At 45.1% G+C, this 15,948-nt stretch overlaps 1 long non-coding RNA gene across 1 annotated transcript in view; it reads left to right on the forward strand.

The window, feature by feature from the left end:
* Positions 1 to 566: 566 nt before the first annotated feature.
* LOC147352222 (uncharacterized) overlaps positions 567 to 15,948 on the forward strand; it is a 30,650-nt gene continuing 15,268 nt past the window's right edge. Inside the window, exon 1 of the long non-coding RNA XR_015148026.1 lies at positions 567 to 698. This is a non-coding gene — a long non-coding RNA (uncharacterized LOC147352222). The remainder of the gene's footprint in view (positions 699 to 15,948) is intronic.

The following is a 15,948-nucleotide window of genomic DNA, read 5'->3' on the forward strand; positions in this document are numbered from 1 at the left end:
TGTCTCCATTTTGCACGTAAGAATATCGAGGTTCCGGGTGGTTACATCAGGAATCAGCTCTGCACAGCCCAGGAAAGACCTTCAACCCAGGTCTGTCCATTTGCAAAAGTCTAGGTTCTTTCTTATTAAGGTTGATCCAAAACTTAGCTGCTCAAAAACTTCTCTAAGAGCAAATGTAAGAGTGAATTTATTTACTTTCGAGAAGTGAATAAATGCTTCGGTGGGTAGAACTTATCTTCTGCTACTCCTTGGTGACTCCTTGGTTTGTGTCTCATTAACTCATGCCATAAATGATTTTGCTAAGCCTCTGGGATGGCCATGTTCAGCTGAGATGCAGTGAACTTGATCAACCCACTGCTTCCCACAATGCACTTGGCACAGCACATCCAAGCAGGGGCGTCAGGAGGTCCAAATGCCGGACTCCATCTGCCAACAACTTCCTCCATGAACCCTTAGCCTCCCTGGGCCTCAGTTTCCTTGTTCGTAAAATAGAAGAGTTTGATAAACAAGAAGGTGCTTCAGAGATTGTGCCATGAATCTCTCTTCCATCATTGTCTGCTCTCTGCAGCTGGGACAGGATACCTCCTCAACTACCCTCCTCAACCCTGGACCTCAGCACAGACCTGGGCACAACTGAAAATGCCTAATGGATACGTGTCAACTGCAAAAAGAAGCCAGGTCATCTACAGGGAAAACAAGTGAGTTACATACCCAAAGGAGGCAACTTCATTCCAGCAACCTTGAGGGCCTACTTTGCCAGGTCACATGCTGGTGGTTTGAGGGCCCGAGAGAAGAGTTAAACACAGTGCCTGCCTTCAGGAAAGCCTCTCAAGGTACAGAAGGAAGCTGGAAACAATATAATTCTGGTGAGGTTCAATACACTTTGCTTTGTGCCAGGTCTCTGCTCTGAGCTGAGCAAGTCTCCCTTGGGGAACCCATGTTCTTCAGGGCAGAAGGGCACATAAGTAATTACCATTGAAACCAATGAATACTAGTGCCATGGGAGCACAAAATGAGAGGGTTGAGAGGGCATTTGAATTGGGCCTTGAAGGATGTGTAGGAACTCACCAAGGGGAGAGCATGTGGAGAGACCAACCCAGAGTGTTTAGGCAAGCAGCAGATGGTTGTGTGTCTGGTGGGTAGTGACTGTGTTGGCAGAGGGAGTCAGAGCAAAGTTCAGAGCCCCCACCAGGTCGTTTGGACCTGCCCACTTCCTTGCCACCCACACTTTCCCTGGCCCCACCACAGGAGGAGGACAGGAAGTTGGGGTGGTCTGTTTGGCCTTCTTCTAGCACATCTGAAGTGCTTCTTGAAGAGGTCCCTGCAGGGATCAAGGCGCCCTCTGGTGGTCATCTGTGGAACTTTCCTCTCCTCCTCAGGATTCTGAGCAGAGGTCAGGCTGGACGACTTTATCGCCCTATGGTTAAAAGTATCAAACTACCTTAAACTGAAAGAAAGGAGGGGGAAAAGCAACAGTTCTTATTTTGGTCAGAATGCACAACACCTTGAAGGTAAGGCTGGGCAAATAAGACATTCACCGCTTAAAGCCACAAAACTGGTGACCATCCCACTAGAGGAGACTCAGAAGGGAGTCTAATCCATTCCTTACCCACCACGAATTCAGTGTCCTGGTTAACATCCTGCCAGGTAACACACAGCTTCTGCTGTGTTGTGTCTTCTCCCTAAGGTGGCCCAGCCACCTATAACATGAAGGTCTTACTCTTTGTGCCCCTTCACCAGTGTTCACTAATTCCTTCTGTGAACAACAGCTGAAGACAGGGGTGTATGGAGTCATGTGGACAGAAATAACATACCCAGAGGCTGTGGTTTCTGACTTCTGATTGCACAACTGCTGACACAGGAAAGAAGTTTCCACTAATATTGTGTGGCATTAAAACAGAATCAAAACCAATGGGTGGAAGCTCTCAGTGTGGTAGCAACCCTTGTGGTGGCAGCTAGCACCTTGGAAGGAGTGGCCACTGAAGGGAGGGCCCGAAGCTTAATGGAGTTCACCATCTTGAACATAGGGCACAGTTGGGCAACCAGGTACTGTGGTAAAAGCACTCAACTTGGCAAACTCAGATTTGAGTGAGGTCCTTCCCAACGCTTCCCTGTGGCTTCCCTTGTCCCTTGTGGCTCAGTTGGAAAAGAATCCACCTGCAATACGGGAGGCCTGGGTTCAATCCCTGGGTTGGGAAGATCCCCTGGAAAAGGGAAAGGCTACCCCCTCCAGTATTCTGGCCTGGAGAATTCCACGGACTGTATAGTCCAAGGGGTCACAAAGAGTCGGACATGACTGAGCAACTTTCACTTCACACTTCCCAATGCAGCTCAAGTGACTCCACTGAACTAGGACGCCGACATCCTGAAACAGGGTGGCAGGTCTTGGATGGAAAGACTCTTCCAAGAGGGAGGCAGGAAGGTCAGAGTCAGGGTAGGAGCCATGACCATGGAAGCAAGAGGCTGGAGTGATGGAAGAGGGGTCATGAGCCGAGGAAAGTCGGCAGCCCCTGGAGTGAGAAAAGGCAGGGAAACAGGTTGTCCCTGAAAGCCTGCAGAAGGAGCCAAGCCTGCCAGCCTATTTGGGATGCCTGATGTCCAGAACTAGGAGAGTAGATCTGTGCTGTCTTAAGCCCCTGCATTTGTGGCAATTTGGCACAGCCACCAACAGGAAACTAATACTCCCCTAGCATCTCCTGAATCCTACCAAACCTTCCTGCACGTGTCTAAGCCAGTTCAGAGATGGTGTCAAGGTCATTTGCTTACCCAGACAATCCTTTCAGAACTAGTATCACACCATCAGGCCAGTTTCCCCTCTACACACTGCCAGCTCCTTCTTTTTTTTTTTTTAAATCTCCATTCTGTTCCATGGAAACTTCTAAACGGTGGGTCATAGTTGTTTGCTGTTTGGTTGAGAACTGAGGGGATTTGGTGGAAGGAGGAAGGTTTATTTTTAAAAATCACACATACACAGAAGATCAGTCTCTGAGAAACTGTGAAATCTTGTCCAATTTCAACTTTACTCACAGGAACTCACCCAAGAAAGTATTCAAATGAGCCACTCTTTTTTCTTTTTTTTTTCGATAAAATATACGTAACATAAAATTTACCATTTTTACCATTTTTAAGTGTAGAGTTCAGTGACATTAAGTACATTTACACTGTTGTGTAACCATCACCAGCATCCCTCTCCAGACCTTTCTCGTCATCCCAAAGTGGAACTCTGTCCCAGTTAAACGTGAATTTGATGCCCAGAACTCAGCCTCTGTGCACCAGTGCTGAGCTGAATCTCGGACAGATTCCTGCATGAAGTAGAAAAGAATGGCTTTATTGCTTTGCCAGGCAAAGGGGGACACAGAGAGCTGGTGGCCTGAAAATCCATGTGTCCCAACCAGGGAAGACTTGGTGAAGAGTTTTAGGTGGTTCTAGGGTGGGTTTGCTGATATGGATCAGGGTGCGTGCGAGGCCTGCACTCCTTTAATCTGGTCTTGGTAGTCTCTTTACAAAATTAATTAGGCTGCCTTGGGTGTCAGTCCCAGTGGGATCTTAGTTGCATCATGCAGCATAGGGCTCTCTAGTTGTGGCATGTGGGCTCCAGAGCCCATGAGCTTCAGAAACTTTGACACCTGGACTTAGTTGCTTAGCGGCACTTGGGATCTCAGTTCCATGACCAGGGATCAAACCAGCATCCCCTCCATTGGAAAATAGATTCTTAACCACTGGACCACACCAGGAATGTCCCCAAAGATAATTTTCACTGAAAGATAAAATCATGGGCTTCCCTGGTGGCTCAGTGGTAAAGAATCTGCCTGCCAGTACAGGGGACACAGGTTTGATCCCTGGTCTGGGAAGATCCTACATGCCTTGGAGCAACTAAGCCTGTGCACCACAACTACTCAGCTTGTGTTCTAGAGCCCTGGAAGCCAAAACTACTGAAGCCCAAGCACCCTAGGGCCTGTGCTGTGCAACAAGAGTAGCCACTGCGATGAGAAGCCTTCACACTGCAACTACAGAGTCGCCCCCACTCACAGCAACTAGAGAAAAGCCCACCCAGCAATGAAGACTCAGCACAGCCAAAAATAAATAAAATTACAAAAAAAAGAAAGATAAAAATCATGAATCTCATGCAGATATAAAAATGAGCACCTGTTAAAGTTTTTTACCCTACTAATTAATCAATGAGGCAACCAGGTAGATGTTAGAGTAGGTTTAAAAGAAAATCCAAAGAACAGACAAATTTGTAGGTCAAGAGTATTGAAATAAATGTGCAAATGTGAGCCAGACTGGTTTTTCCACCAAGAGGGTGGGCGGGAAGAAAGCCAGCCTCTACAGGATAGGACTGAATTTCCATAGCTATAGGTAAGAATCATTTCTGTCTGCTATCAATTATCTCTACACTTTACAGAGAACTAGGATCAGAAAACTCAGAGGGATGACCTCTGCTGCTGCTGCTGCTGCTAAGTCGCTTCAGTCGTGTCCGACTCTGTGGGACCCCATAGACAGCAGCCCACCAGGTTCCCCCGTCTCTGGGATTCTCCAAGCAAGAACACTGGAGTGGGTTGCCATTTCCTTCTCCAATGCATGAAAGGGAAAAGTGAAAGCGAAGTCGCTCAGTCATGTCTGACTCTTAGTGACCCCATGGACTGCAGCACACCAGGCTCCTCCATCCATGGGATTTTTCAGGCAAGAGTACTGGAGTGGGGTGCCATTGCCTTCTCCGGGGATGACCTCTAGAATTTACATAACGTATAGTTTCCCACTGAAACTTTTTTTTTTTCTATGAGAAGTAGCAGGGCTGAGGAGGAGGAATTAAAAAGAAGAGCAGACCGGGGGACTTCCCTGGTAGTCCAGTGGCTAAGACTCTGCTCTCAATGCAGAGGGCCTGGGTTCAATCCCTGGTCAGGGAACTAGAGCCCACATACCACAACTAAAGATCCCACATGCCAAAACCATGATGGAAGATTCTACGTGAGACAACTAAGACCCAGTGCAGCCAAGTAAATAATAAAGAAGATGAAGAAGAGCAAATCAGTGGAACTTCTGAGGGAGGAAGGACCTCAGGAGTAGGGGGGGGGAAAGTCCACATATTTCTGAAAGCTACTGGAGCTTCAACTATTAATTTGTTACTTGGGACACTACTGAATTTTGCAGTGCAACTCTGCTGTGAAAGAGCTAAGGGTTTGCTTCAAGGGCAGCAGAAAGGGGAAGCCACAAAGCAAGGCGGGACCGAGCACCATCATGCTCAGGAGATCCACAGTGTTGGGATGAAGGCAAAGCTGCAGGGGAGTGGTACTTGGGCCACCCAGGCAGTCTGACCAAGGCTGAACCTCTCAGACCAGGTGCCGCCAGGGTGTTCTCCACGTCAGAGAGGCCTTGAGGCCCAGGCCTGAATGGAGAGATGTGCACATTCCAGAAATGAGAAGGACAAGATTACCCCTGAAGGAAGAATTCTGAGATGGAGGGAATTCCTGCCTGTGGACATGGAACAGTCTGGAGTCCCTATGACCACTGCATGGAGAGCACTGCCTGTGATTGCTGCCCTGGCATTCTCCAAAGGTGAATGAGGGAAGGAACCACTTCAGCTCCCACTGAACTGAAGAGATTCTCAGAAAGCTAAAGCCTGGTGGGTGGGGCTAAACCCCGCTTCTTCCTCCATTCACCCTTTTCCTGGGATCCTCAGTGGAAAGTCTCCTCTGAAAGTCTGCAGATATTCTCCCTGCTACCACCAGATGGCGCCCCTCCCCACCACACTGACTAATTGTCAAACCAGATAAGACTCGCTTGGAGAAGGCAATGGCACCCCACTCCAGTACTCTTGCCTGGAAAATTCCATGGACAGAGGAGCCTGGAAGGCTGCAGTCCATGGGGTCGCTAGAGTCGGACACGACTGAGCGACTTTACTTTCACTTTTCACTTTCATGCATTGGAGAAGGAAATGGCAACCCACTCCAGTGTTCTTGCCTGGAGAATCCCAGGGACGGGGGAGCCTGGTGGGCTGCCGTCTATGGGGTTGCACAGGGTCGGACACGACTGAAGTGACTTAGCAAGCAACAGACTCATTAGAAAAGACCCTGATGCTGGGAAAGATTGAAGACAGAAGGAGAAGGGGACGACAGAGTACGAGATGGTTGGTGGCATCACCGACTCAATGCACTTGAGTCTGAGCAAGCTCCAGGTGATGGTAAAGGACAGGGAAGCCTGGCGTGCTGCAGTCCACGGGGTCACAAAGAGTCGGACAGGACTGAGCGTCTGAACAACACACTTACAGAGGAGCCTGGCAGAGCCCAACCCAGCCTGCTCTCCTAGCGTGAAAACCATGGGAATTTCTACTGTCTGGGCTGGAGGAGGAGCAGTGGAAAATAGATACTGTCTGAAGAGCTGAGAACCCAGACAGGGAAAGAAGATTCCCATCTTCCCCAACCCTCCTGACCACGTACTGCTATTTTTTCACTTCACACTCAATGGTTAGGGCTTCCCTGATGGTCCAGTGGTTAAAGACTCTGCTCCCAATGCTGGGCACCCAGATTTGATCCCTGGTCAAGGAACTAGTTTGCTCATGCTGCAACTAAGACCGATGCAGCCAAAGAAACTAATTAATTAAAAAAACCAAGATCAACCCTTTTCTCCTCCAAAATATGTTTAATAAGCACTTGTCATGAGCTCTGTTCTCTATGCTTGGGGGATACAGAAGTGCACAAAACATATATCTCTGCTCTCCTACAGTTTATTTTCTAGATAGGGAACAGTCACGACAGGAAACATAACACAAATAAATATACAATACAGCAGGTGGTAGCAAGGATTTTGGAGAATAACAATTCAATATTATTGTGTAACTGTGTAACTGAATCACTTTGCTGTACATCAGAAATTAACACAACACTGTAAATCAACAGATAAAAAGCAAAGTCTTGCTATATATAGCGCAAGGGACTATATTCAATATCCTATAATGAACCATAGTGGAAAATAAAATAACATCTCTTGATGAAAAATTTCCAAGCATTTGATGAATCAGGAAGCTATTCTTCATAATGGGGAGAAACATCAGTCAATCAAACAGACCCAGAAATGATAGATTAGTGGACAAAATTAGTGGACAAAAGCATGTTAAGTAGAGACTTTTTTTTTTCCAATTTGATAAAAATTGATAAAAAATATAAACCCACATATCCAAGAAACTCAAAGAACCAAAAACACAAGAAATGTGAAGAAAATGACACCACAGTACATCAAAATTTAAACTCGCAGTAAAGAGAAAATCTAAAAGCAGCCATAGAAAGAAAGGGCACATTACAGCTAGAGAAATACATATTTCATTAATCTCCTTATTGGAATCAGGGTGACCTAGAAGATAGGGAAGAAACATTTTAAAAGTACTAAAAGTAAAACAAACAAACAAACCACCCATCAATCTAGAATTCTATAGAATGACAAAACAAATACTAAAATTAATGAGTTTAACAATGTTGCAGGATACAATAGAAAACTAAATTATGTAACAGCAATGATTAATCAGATATTGAAAATACCTGATGAATCAGATATTTCAAAATACCATAAAATATTATCTACTTGGGGAGACATCTGACAAGGACATGTAGGACTTGCACATTGAAGACTACAGAGAAATGAAAAGAAATCCCAAATAGAGACCTGCATTATATTCATGGGTCAAAAGACTCAGTACTAGTAAATGTCCATTCTCTCCAAGTTGATCTACAAAATCAACATGATTCCAATCAAAATCTCAGTGGGCTTTTTTGGTGGAACAAGCTGATTCTAAAATTGAGATGGAAATGCAAAGATGGATAATGGCCAACATAACGTGGAAGAAGAACAAAGTTGGAGGCTTAATAATACCCGATTCAAGACTTATTATAAAGCTCAAATAATAAAAGCAATGTGTTGGGCTTCCCTGATGGTCCAGTGGCCAAGACTCTGAGCTCCTAGTGCAGGGGACATGGGTTTGATCCCTGGTCAGGGAACTAGATCCCACATGCAGCAACTGAAAAGGTCCCACGTAGCTGCAAGAAAGACCCAGTGCAGCCAAATAAACAAATACTTAAAAGAAATGTATTATCAGTACAAATATATCAAATATACAATTAGATCTTTGGAACAGAATATGGAGTCAAGAAATAGACTTGTATTTATATGGTTTTTAACAAAGATGCAAAGGCGATTCCCTGAAGAAAGGCTTGTTTTTCAATTCCTTAAATAGGTCAATGGAACAGAATAGAGTGTTCAGAAATAGATGTACACATATATGGTCAATTGATTTTCAACAAAGGTACAAAGGCAATTCAGTGCAGAAAGAAAGAATAGTCTTTAAAAAAAAAAATAGTGCTGAAATCATGGGACATCCACAGGCGAACAAAACAAAACAAACAAAAACCAAAACAGACAAAGCGAAACCAGAACACTCAAAATGAACCCTGGAACTAAACAGAAAACTCAATATTATACAACTCCTAGACAAAAACACAGGAGAAAATCTCTCTGACCTTAGATTTACCCAAGATTTCTTAGATACTACATTAAAAGCACTATCTTAAAAGAAAAAAAGTCAATAAATTCAACTTCGCCAAGATTAGAAACTTCTCTTCATTGAAGACAGGACACCATTATAAGAGAGTAAAAAGATTAGCCAGAGACTGGAAAATATGTGAAAATCATATATCTCATAAAGACCTGAACTCTGAAAACTTACTAAGAAAACAAATAATCCAGTTAAAAAATGGGGAAAATATTTGGACACTTCACTAAAGAAGATATAAGCAACTTGCAAATTGCAACTGAGTCATTGAAAGCATCTCCAACATAACGTTGTTTTTGTCATTTAGTCACTAAGTCATGTCCAACTCTTTTGCGACTCCATGGACTGTAGCCTGCCAGGGTCCTCTGTCCATGGAATTTTCCAGGCAAGAATACTGGAGTGGGTTGCCATTTCCTACTTCGGGAGATCTTCCTGACCCAAGGATCAAACCCGCATCTCCTGCTTTGCAGGCAGATTCTTTACTGCTGAGCCACTAGGGAAGTCCATTTAGTGGTTAGGAGAATGCAAATTGAAATATCAGTCTACACACTTGTTAGAATGACAGCAATAAAAAGACTCACCATTCAAGTCTCTGTGAGCATGTGAGTGATCTTTTACACTCTGGTAGGAACTTAAATGAAGCAACCACTTCATGGAAAATAGTTTGATAGTTTTTGAAAAAGTTATGAGACCCACTTCCGCCACGGATCCCCTATTTATTTACCTGAGAGAAATGAAAGCACATGGCCAGGCGAAGATTTGTACACAAGCACTCAGAGATGCTTTATTTGGGAATCAAAAACTGGGAGCAATTGAAATGTTCATCCACAGGCAAATGGATAAACAACTTGCAGTACATTCATACATCAGAAAATATTAAACTGAGCAATAAACAGAAGTGCCTTGTTGATCCACGCTACAACAAGGATGAATCTCAGAATAATTGTGCTGAGTGAAAGACTCTGGACAAAAAGGGATGTGTACTGTGTGAGTCCATCTATGCATAACCATTCCCCCACCCCAAACTGCAAGCTAATCTATAGTGACAGAAAGTGTATCAGGAGTTGTTGTGGGGGGGATTGGGGGAGAAGTGGGAAGAAGGGATGACAAAAGAACATGCAAAAATTGGGGGGAGGTGATAAATATATTCATTACATTGACTGTGTTGTTGGTGTATGGGATATGTATTTTTGTACACATAAAAACTTACCAAACTGTACCTTTTTATTTTTTTGCCATGCCGCTGGCTTGTGGGATATTAGTTCCCCATCTGGGGATTGGACCTGGGCTCTGGCAATGAAAGAGCTGAGTCCTAACCACTGAATCATCAGGAAATTCCCAAAAGTGTACACTTTAAACATGTGCTGTTTCTTTTATGTCAACAATACCTTGAAACGCTGTTGAAAAAAAAAGGTCTGGGGAGAAGGCTGAGTGTCAGAACATGGAGGACTTTGAAAGCCAGAATGAGGGACGTGGGTGACCCTGGAGTGATGGGCAGCACTGGGCTGTTTCAGATAGAATTTGGTCTTGAGGAGTCAGCCCTTGTGGGTAGGGCCAGAAATAGCCCAGAGGGGCAAAATCAGGGCAAGAGATTCTTTTTTTTTCCCTAATTAATTTGGCTGTGCCAGGTCTTAGTTGCGGCATGTGGGTTCTTGTTCCCTGACCAGGGATCAAAGCCGGGCCGTCTGCTTTGTGAGCACAGAGTCTTTACCACTGGACCGCCAGGGAAGTCCCAGGAGATTCTTATAATGGCTCCACCAGAGGGATGGGGTTGTATTCTAGAGATAAAGGAAGGAAAAGCAACTGGATCAATGATGACTTAAGACCTATTCCCTGGCTCCCAGGACAGTCATTTAATAAACCAAATCTGGGGCAAGGAGTGCCTTTAGGGCTTGGGAAAAAAAAAATCCTGCCTGTCTGCTTCTTTCTTGTTTCTCCCTTGTGGATGGGGTCTGGTGACCGCAGCTCTCTCTGCTGACCACAGCTGGGCTTACTGCCTGTCAGAGAGCCACTCACTCAGCCACAGCTCACCCGGCAGGAAGGGGCCCGACCAGCTGAGGCACTCTTCCTACTGATCTTCCAGGCTCCTCCCGTGCCCAAGCCAGGCACTGATTTCTCCCTCAAGTCCCGGTCCCCCTTGCGTCTGACCTCCATCTTTCCAGCTTTCATGTAAGCCATGCATTTTCATCTCTGCCCTGTGTCTTGCTTGAATGAAGCTGAGGTCGCTGCCCAGACATCTAGCCCCCTCCTCACTGCCCAAGGACCCACCTCAGTTTACTCCCGAAATGCCACAGCTGCCACAGTCCCCTGATTAATGGGTGACCCCATCAGGTGACAGAAATCTAAATATAGCTGTGGCTGACTGCCTGGCTGGCTCACTTCCTGTATGTGTTCAGGGCAAAAGACCAAGATGTGTGCCTTCCCCAGGCCTGCAGATCCAGACGCTTGCTGCTGAGAGAGCACTCAGGGCACAGGTTTGCAATCTGATGACAAAGAGAGAAAGAGCAGGTGTATGTGTAGAAGACAGCACAGTCCAGGGATAGATGGGGGCCAAACCCAAGGCTGGAGGCAAGGTTTGGAGCCTTGAAGAGTGATTGACATCCCTGAAGGATGGATTTCTACAAGGTTCGTCCTTCCTTGTGGGGAATCTGCAGAAGCTTTTGATTGAGATCTTAAATGAGTGTCTGAACACCCTCCCCACACTGAGTGTTTCATTCTTCTATCTAGTTATCCTTGCAGCAGATATTCATTGAAGCCTCTTCACTGAAACTCTGGCTGTAGATCCTGCTTTCAAGGAGTGCGTGCTTAGTCATTTCAGTCGTGGCCGACTTTTTGCAACCTCATGAACTGTAGACCACCAGACTCCTCTGTCCATGGGATTCTCCAGGCAAGAATACTTGAGTGTTATTGAGGGCATGAATACATGCCCTCCTAGAGGGGATCTTCTCGACCCAGGGATTGAACCCTAGTCTCTTGCATCTCCTGTATTGGCAGGTGGATTCTTTACCCACTGAGCTACCTAGGAAGCCCTTTGAGGAGTGGAGATCAAAGAACAAAACCAGAAATAACAGCCACTGTGATAAGGGCACTAAGAGGGCTGGTCTTCTTCCCAGATCTGGGAGGGGATGAGTGAAGGAAGGTTTGGTGGAAGAGATTCTATTCAGATTCAACCCAAAGAGTTAGAAGAAATAAACAGAGAGATGTATCAAGTGGGACTGATGACCTTGGAGATATCTGCAAAGAACTATAAGTAGTTTGTCTATTGGGTGCTTGGTGAGATGGGGTGGGGTGTCTAGAGGAGGTGAGGCAAAGCTGGGATCCTGTTCTTGAAGGCCCTGTGTCCCTGGCTGAGAAATGTGGGTTGTGTCCAACCAGAAGCAGAGAGCCACCCAAGCTTTTAGGCATGTTGGAAGGGTCATTCAGAGTCAGAGTGAAATGGAGGTAAGCAAGATGGGAGGTGGGGGAATCTGCAAGGAGATGATGGAGGTGTCCCAGGTGGTCAGCAGTGAGGCCTGAGCTGGGTACTTGTGGTGAGAGCAAGAGGAGAGAGTCTGAGACAGGAAGGAGGTGGAATTTGATCTGGCTACCAGAACTGGGGCCCAAGGAAGAGCAGGTGTGATCACCCCCATTTTATAGGCAGGATACTGATTGCCCACTATCAAATATGTTTGAACACATTTTGGAGTGCGGGGCACCTACTTTGGGTCCGATATTGCGCTGACGGATTAACAGTAGTCCCGGATCCATTGAGAAATTTGCTCTCACCAAATGATTTTCAGATTTAGGTGATTCTACTATTGACAACAGAGCTTCCCTGGGGGGAAGCTAAACAACATATTTTTGAGCACATGCTACTGATTATTCTAGTTACTTACTGTATTTATAATTACTCACACTGCTGCTATTATTTTCTCAAAACTGACTATAAGCTCAGGGTCAAAAGCATTAATTAGTGTGGATGTAAACATGGAGTTCAAACATTCTTTTTGATAATCTCTGTCTCCTGTTCTGTTGCTCATTTGCCAGATTTTTATCAGCTCTGACTAGTTCACCATTGTTTTCATATCATACATGGCTGTAGAAGGACTTCTACCAGGAGTAAGAGAGGCGTCAGGTCTGCTGTTTCCTTGTTTGGGGCGTGTACTGGTTTTATTGGTTTATCTTCAATCATCTTTGCAAGGCTTGTGCCCACTCTTGGAGGGTTGGTTTAGTGCAAACTGGATAACGTCATCAGAAAACCTGTTTCACTGGGCCCACTTAAGCTGCAGCACATCACAATAGGCTGAAAGCAAAGACCGCAGGTGCCACCGTGCCCCCGTCCCCCTGCTCCTCAGCAGCTGTGGGTGGGCCTCCCCCTCTTCTATCAGGACACCTGGTGCATCCTGATAGAGGGACTTTGGGAGACCTGATCTACTCACCAGGAGGCCAGGGCCCAGCTGCACAATGTATTCAGATCAGATCAGTCACTCAGTCGTGTCCGACTCTTTCGACCCCATGAATCACAGCACACCAGGCCTCCCTGTCCATCTCCAACTCCCGGAGTTCACTGAGACTCACGTCCATCAAGTCAGTGATGCCATCCAGCCATCTCATCCTCTGTAGTCCCCTTCTCCTCTTGCCCCCAATCCCTCCCAGCATCAGAGTCTTTTCCAATGAGTCAACTCTTCGCATGAGGTGGCCAAAGTACTGGAGTTTCAGCTTTAGCATCATTCCTTCCAAAGAAATCCCAGGGCTGATCTCCTTCAGAATGGACTGGTTGGATCTCCTTGCAGTCCAAGGGACTCTCAAGAGTCTTCTCCAACACCACAGTTCAAAAGCATCAATTCTTCGGCGCTCAGCCTTCTTCACAGTCCAACTCTCACATCCATACATGACCACAGGAAAAACCATAGCCTTGACTAGATGGATCTTTGTTGGTAAAGTAATGTCTCTGCTTTTGAATATGCTATCTAGGTTGGTCATAACTTTCCTTCCAAGGAGTAAGCGTCTTTTAATTTCATGGCTGCAGTCACCATCTGCAGTGATTTTGGAGCCCAGAAAAATAAAGTCTGACACTGTTTCCACTGTTTCCCCATCTATTTGCCATGAAGTGATGGGACTGGATGCCATGATCTTCGTTTTCTGAACATTGAGCTTTAAGCCAACTTTTTCACTCTCCACTTTCACTTTGATCAAGAGGCTTTTGAGTTCCTCTTCACTTTCTGCCATAAGGGTGGTGTCATCTGCATATCTGAGGTTATTGATATTTCTCCTGGCAATCTTGATTCCAGCTTGTGTTTCTTCCAGTCCAGCGTTTCTCATGATGTACTCTGCATATAAGTTAAATAAACAGGGTGACAATATACAGCCTTGACGTACTCCTTTTCCTATTTGGAACCAGTCTGTTGTTCCATGTCCAGTTCTAACTGTTGCTTTACCCTGTGTAATATATTTCAAGCTTTTTAGTCTTGATACAAAGTCACACTCAGATTAGCTTGCAGATCTCTGGAAAGAGAAGCCACTGTGTCCTCATGCTGTTTGTTTTTTTAATATATAATTTTATTTATTTTATCTGTTTATCTATTTTTGGCTCTGCTGGGTCTCTAGCATGGCGAGCAGAGGCTATTCTAGTTGCCACAAGCGGGCTTCCCATCTCAGTGGCTTCTCTTATTGTGGAGCATGGGCTCTAGGGCCCACAGGTTCCAGTAATTGTGGCACTTGGGCTCAGTAGTTGTGGTTCCCAAGCTCTAGAGCACTGGCTCAGTGGCTGGTGCAGGGGCTTAGTTGCTCCATGGCCAGTGGGATCTTCTGGGACCAGGGATGAACCTGTGCCTCCTGCACTGGGAGATGGATTCTTTATCACTGGCCACCAGGCGAGCCCCTCATGCTGTTTTTTAAAAGAAGCACTTGTCACTGGTGGAATTGCCTTTTAGTTTATTTGTTTGTTATCTATTATGTCTGCTCTGCTAGACAGTAAGCTTTGTGAGAGCAGGAACGGTGTCTCTTTCACTGGGGTATCCTCAGTACCTAAAACAGAGTTTGGTGGGTAGCAGTCACTCTCTGGGGCTTCCTTGGTAGCTCAAATGGTAAAGAATCTGCCTGCAGTGCAAGAGACCTGGGTTTGATCCCTGGGTCGGGATGATCATCTGGAGAAGGAAATGGCAACCCACTCCAGTATTTTTGTCTGGAGAATCCCATGGACAGAGAAGCCTGTTGGGCTATATAGTCCATGGGGTCGCATGGGGTCACAAAGGGTCGGATACAACTGAGCAACTAACACTTTCACTTGCAGTCACTCTTTCCATATTGGATGGATGGATGAGTGAATGGATTAATGCAGCAGTCCCCAACCATTTTGGCATCAGGGACTGGTTTTGTGGAAGACAGTTTTTCCATGGGGTAGAGTTGGGGGTGGTTTCAGTTTTGCTGGGTGCTCACCTCCTGCTGTGCGGGCTTGGGGGGATGGTTTCTGGACTGAGGCATACACATCAGATTCCCATGTTACCCCCTCCCAAAGTCTAGAGTTACAGCTATGCTGGAGAATTGATTTACATTGGTCCCCTGCATGACTGAAAAAACAGCCACAGTCATCTCACCTCTGCTACTTAAAAATGATGTGAGAGTTTTAACCAATGCAAGGAGACAAAAAAAAAAAAAAAAAAAAGACACAAAAGGTACAGTTGCTAGTAGTTGTTGAGTTGGTCAAAATGTTTTTTTTGGATTTTTCCATAAGATGTTATGGAAAAACCAGAAATAACTTTTTGGCCAACACAATAAAATCAAAAGAAATGATTGGTTACAAGAGTGTTTGAGGGGAGCCTGAAAAGGAACATTATTTTTGCCAAAATTATTTGAGAATGCAGGTGTTTTGCTGGTTATTGCCATCTTAGAAAGAGAAGGAAGAGAAAAAGTTAACACTATTGGGGACTAGCCAAGTGTCAACAAAGATCTAATTTATGATTAAACTATACATGCCTGCTTCCTTGTCATTATCATAACAGTTCTTTTCAATGTATTTACTGGGACTGACAAAGAAGGAACTAAGTACGTTCCATAAGATAGTCATCTATTAGAGGACAAGAGGCTTTTTGTTTTTGTTTAATCTTACAGGAATCTAACCTTTAACCACAAGGCTTGAGATAAGCAGTAAACTGTATTTATCATGACAGATTGTATTTGTTCATTTGGGCCACAAAATACACCTGATATAGAACATTAAATTTGCTTACTTAATCCAAAAGTTAACTCAATGGTTTTATGATAATTAATGTGCCATTTTATAAATGAAGTAATTTGGGTTGCATACATGTGGATTGGCTCAAAGAGCTGCTGGGAGGTCTGGAGAACCAGGTTGGAGGTTATGTGCTGAGATCCACAACCAAAATTATGGCATACAACCAGTCTGGAGAGGACACCTCTGCTGCTGTCTG

This window comes from Bos grunniens, chromosome 19 (genome assembly GCF_055505025.1).
Source record: "Bos grunniens cultivar Pamir isolate PY7600 chromosome 19, Bosgru_T2T1.0, whole genome shotgun sequence".
Lineage (NCBI taxonomy): Eukaryota > Metazoa > Chordata > Mammalia > Artiodactyla > Bovidae > Bos > Bos grunniens.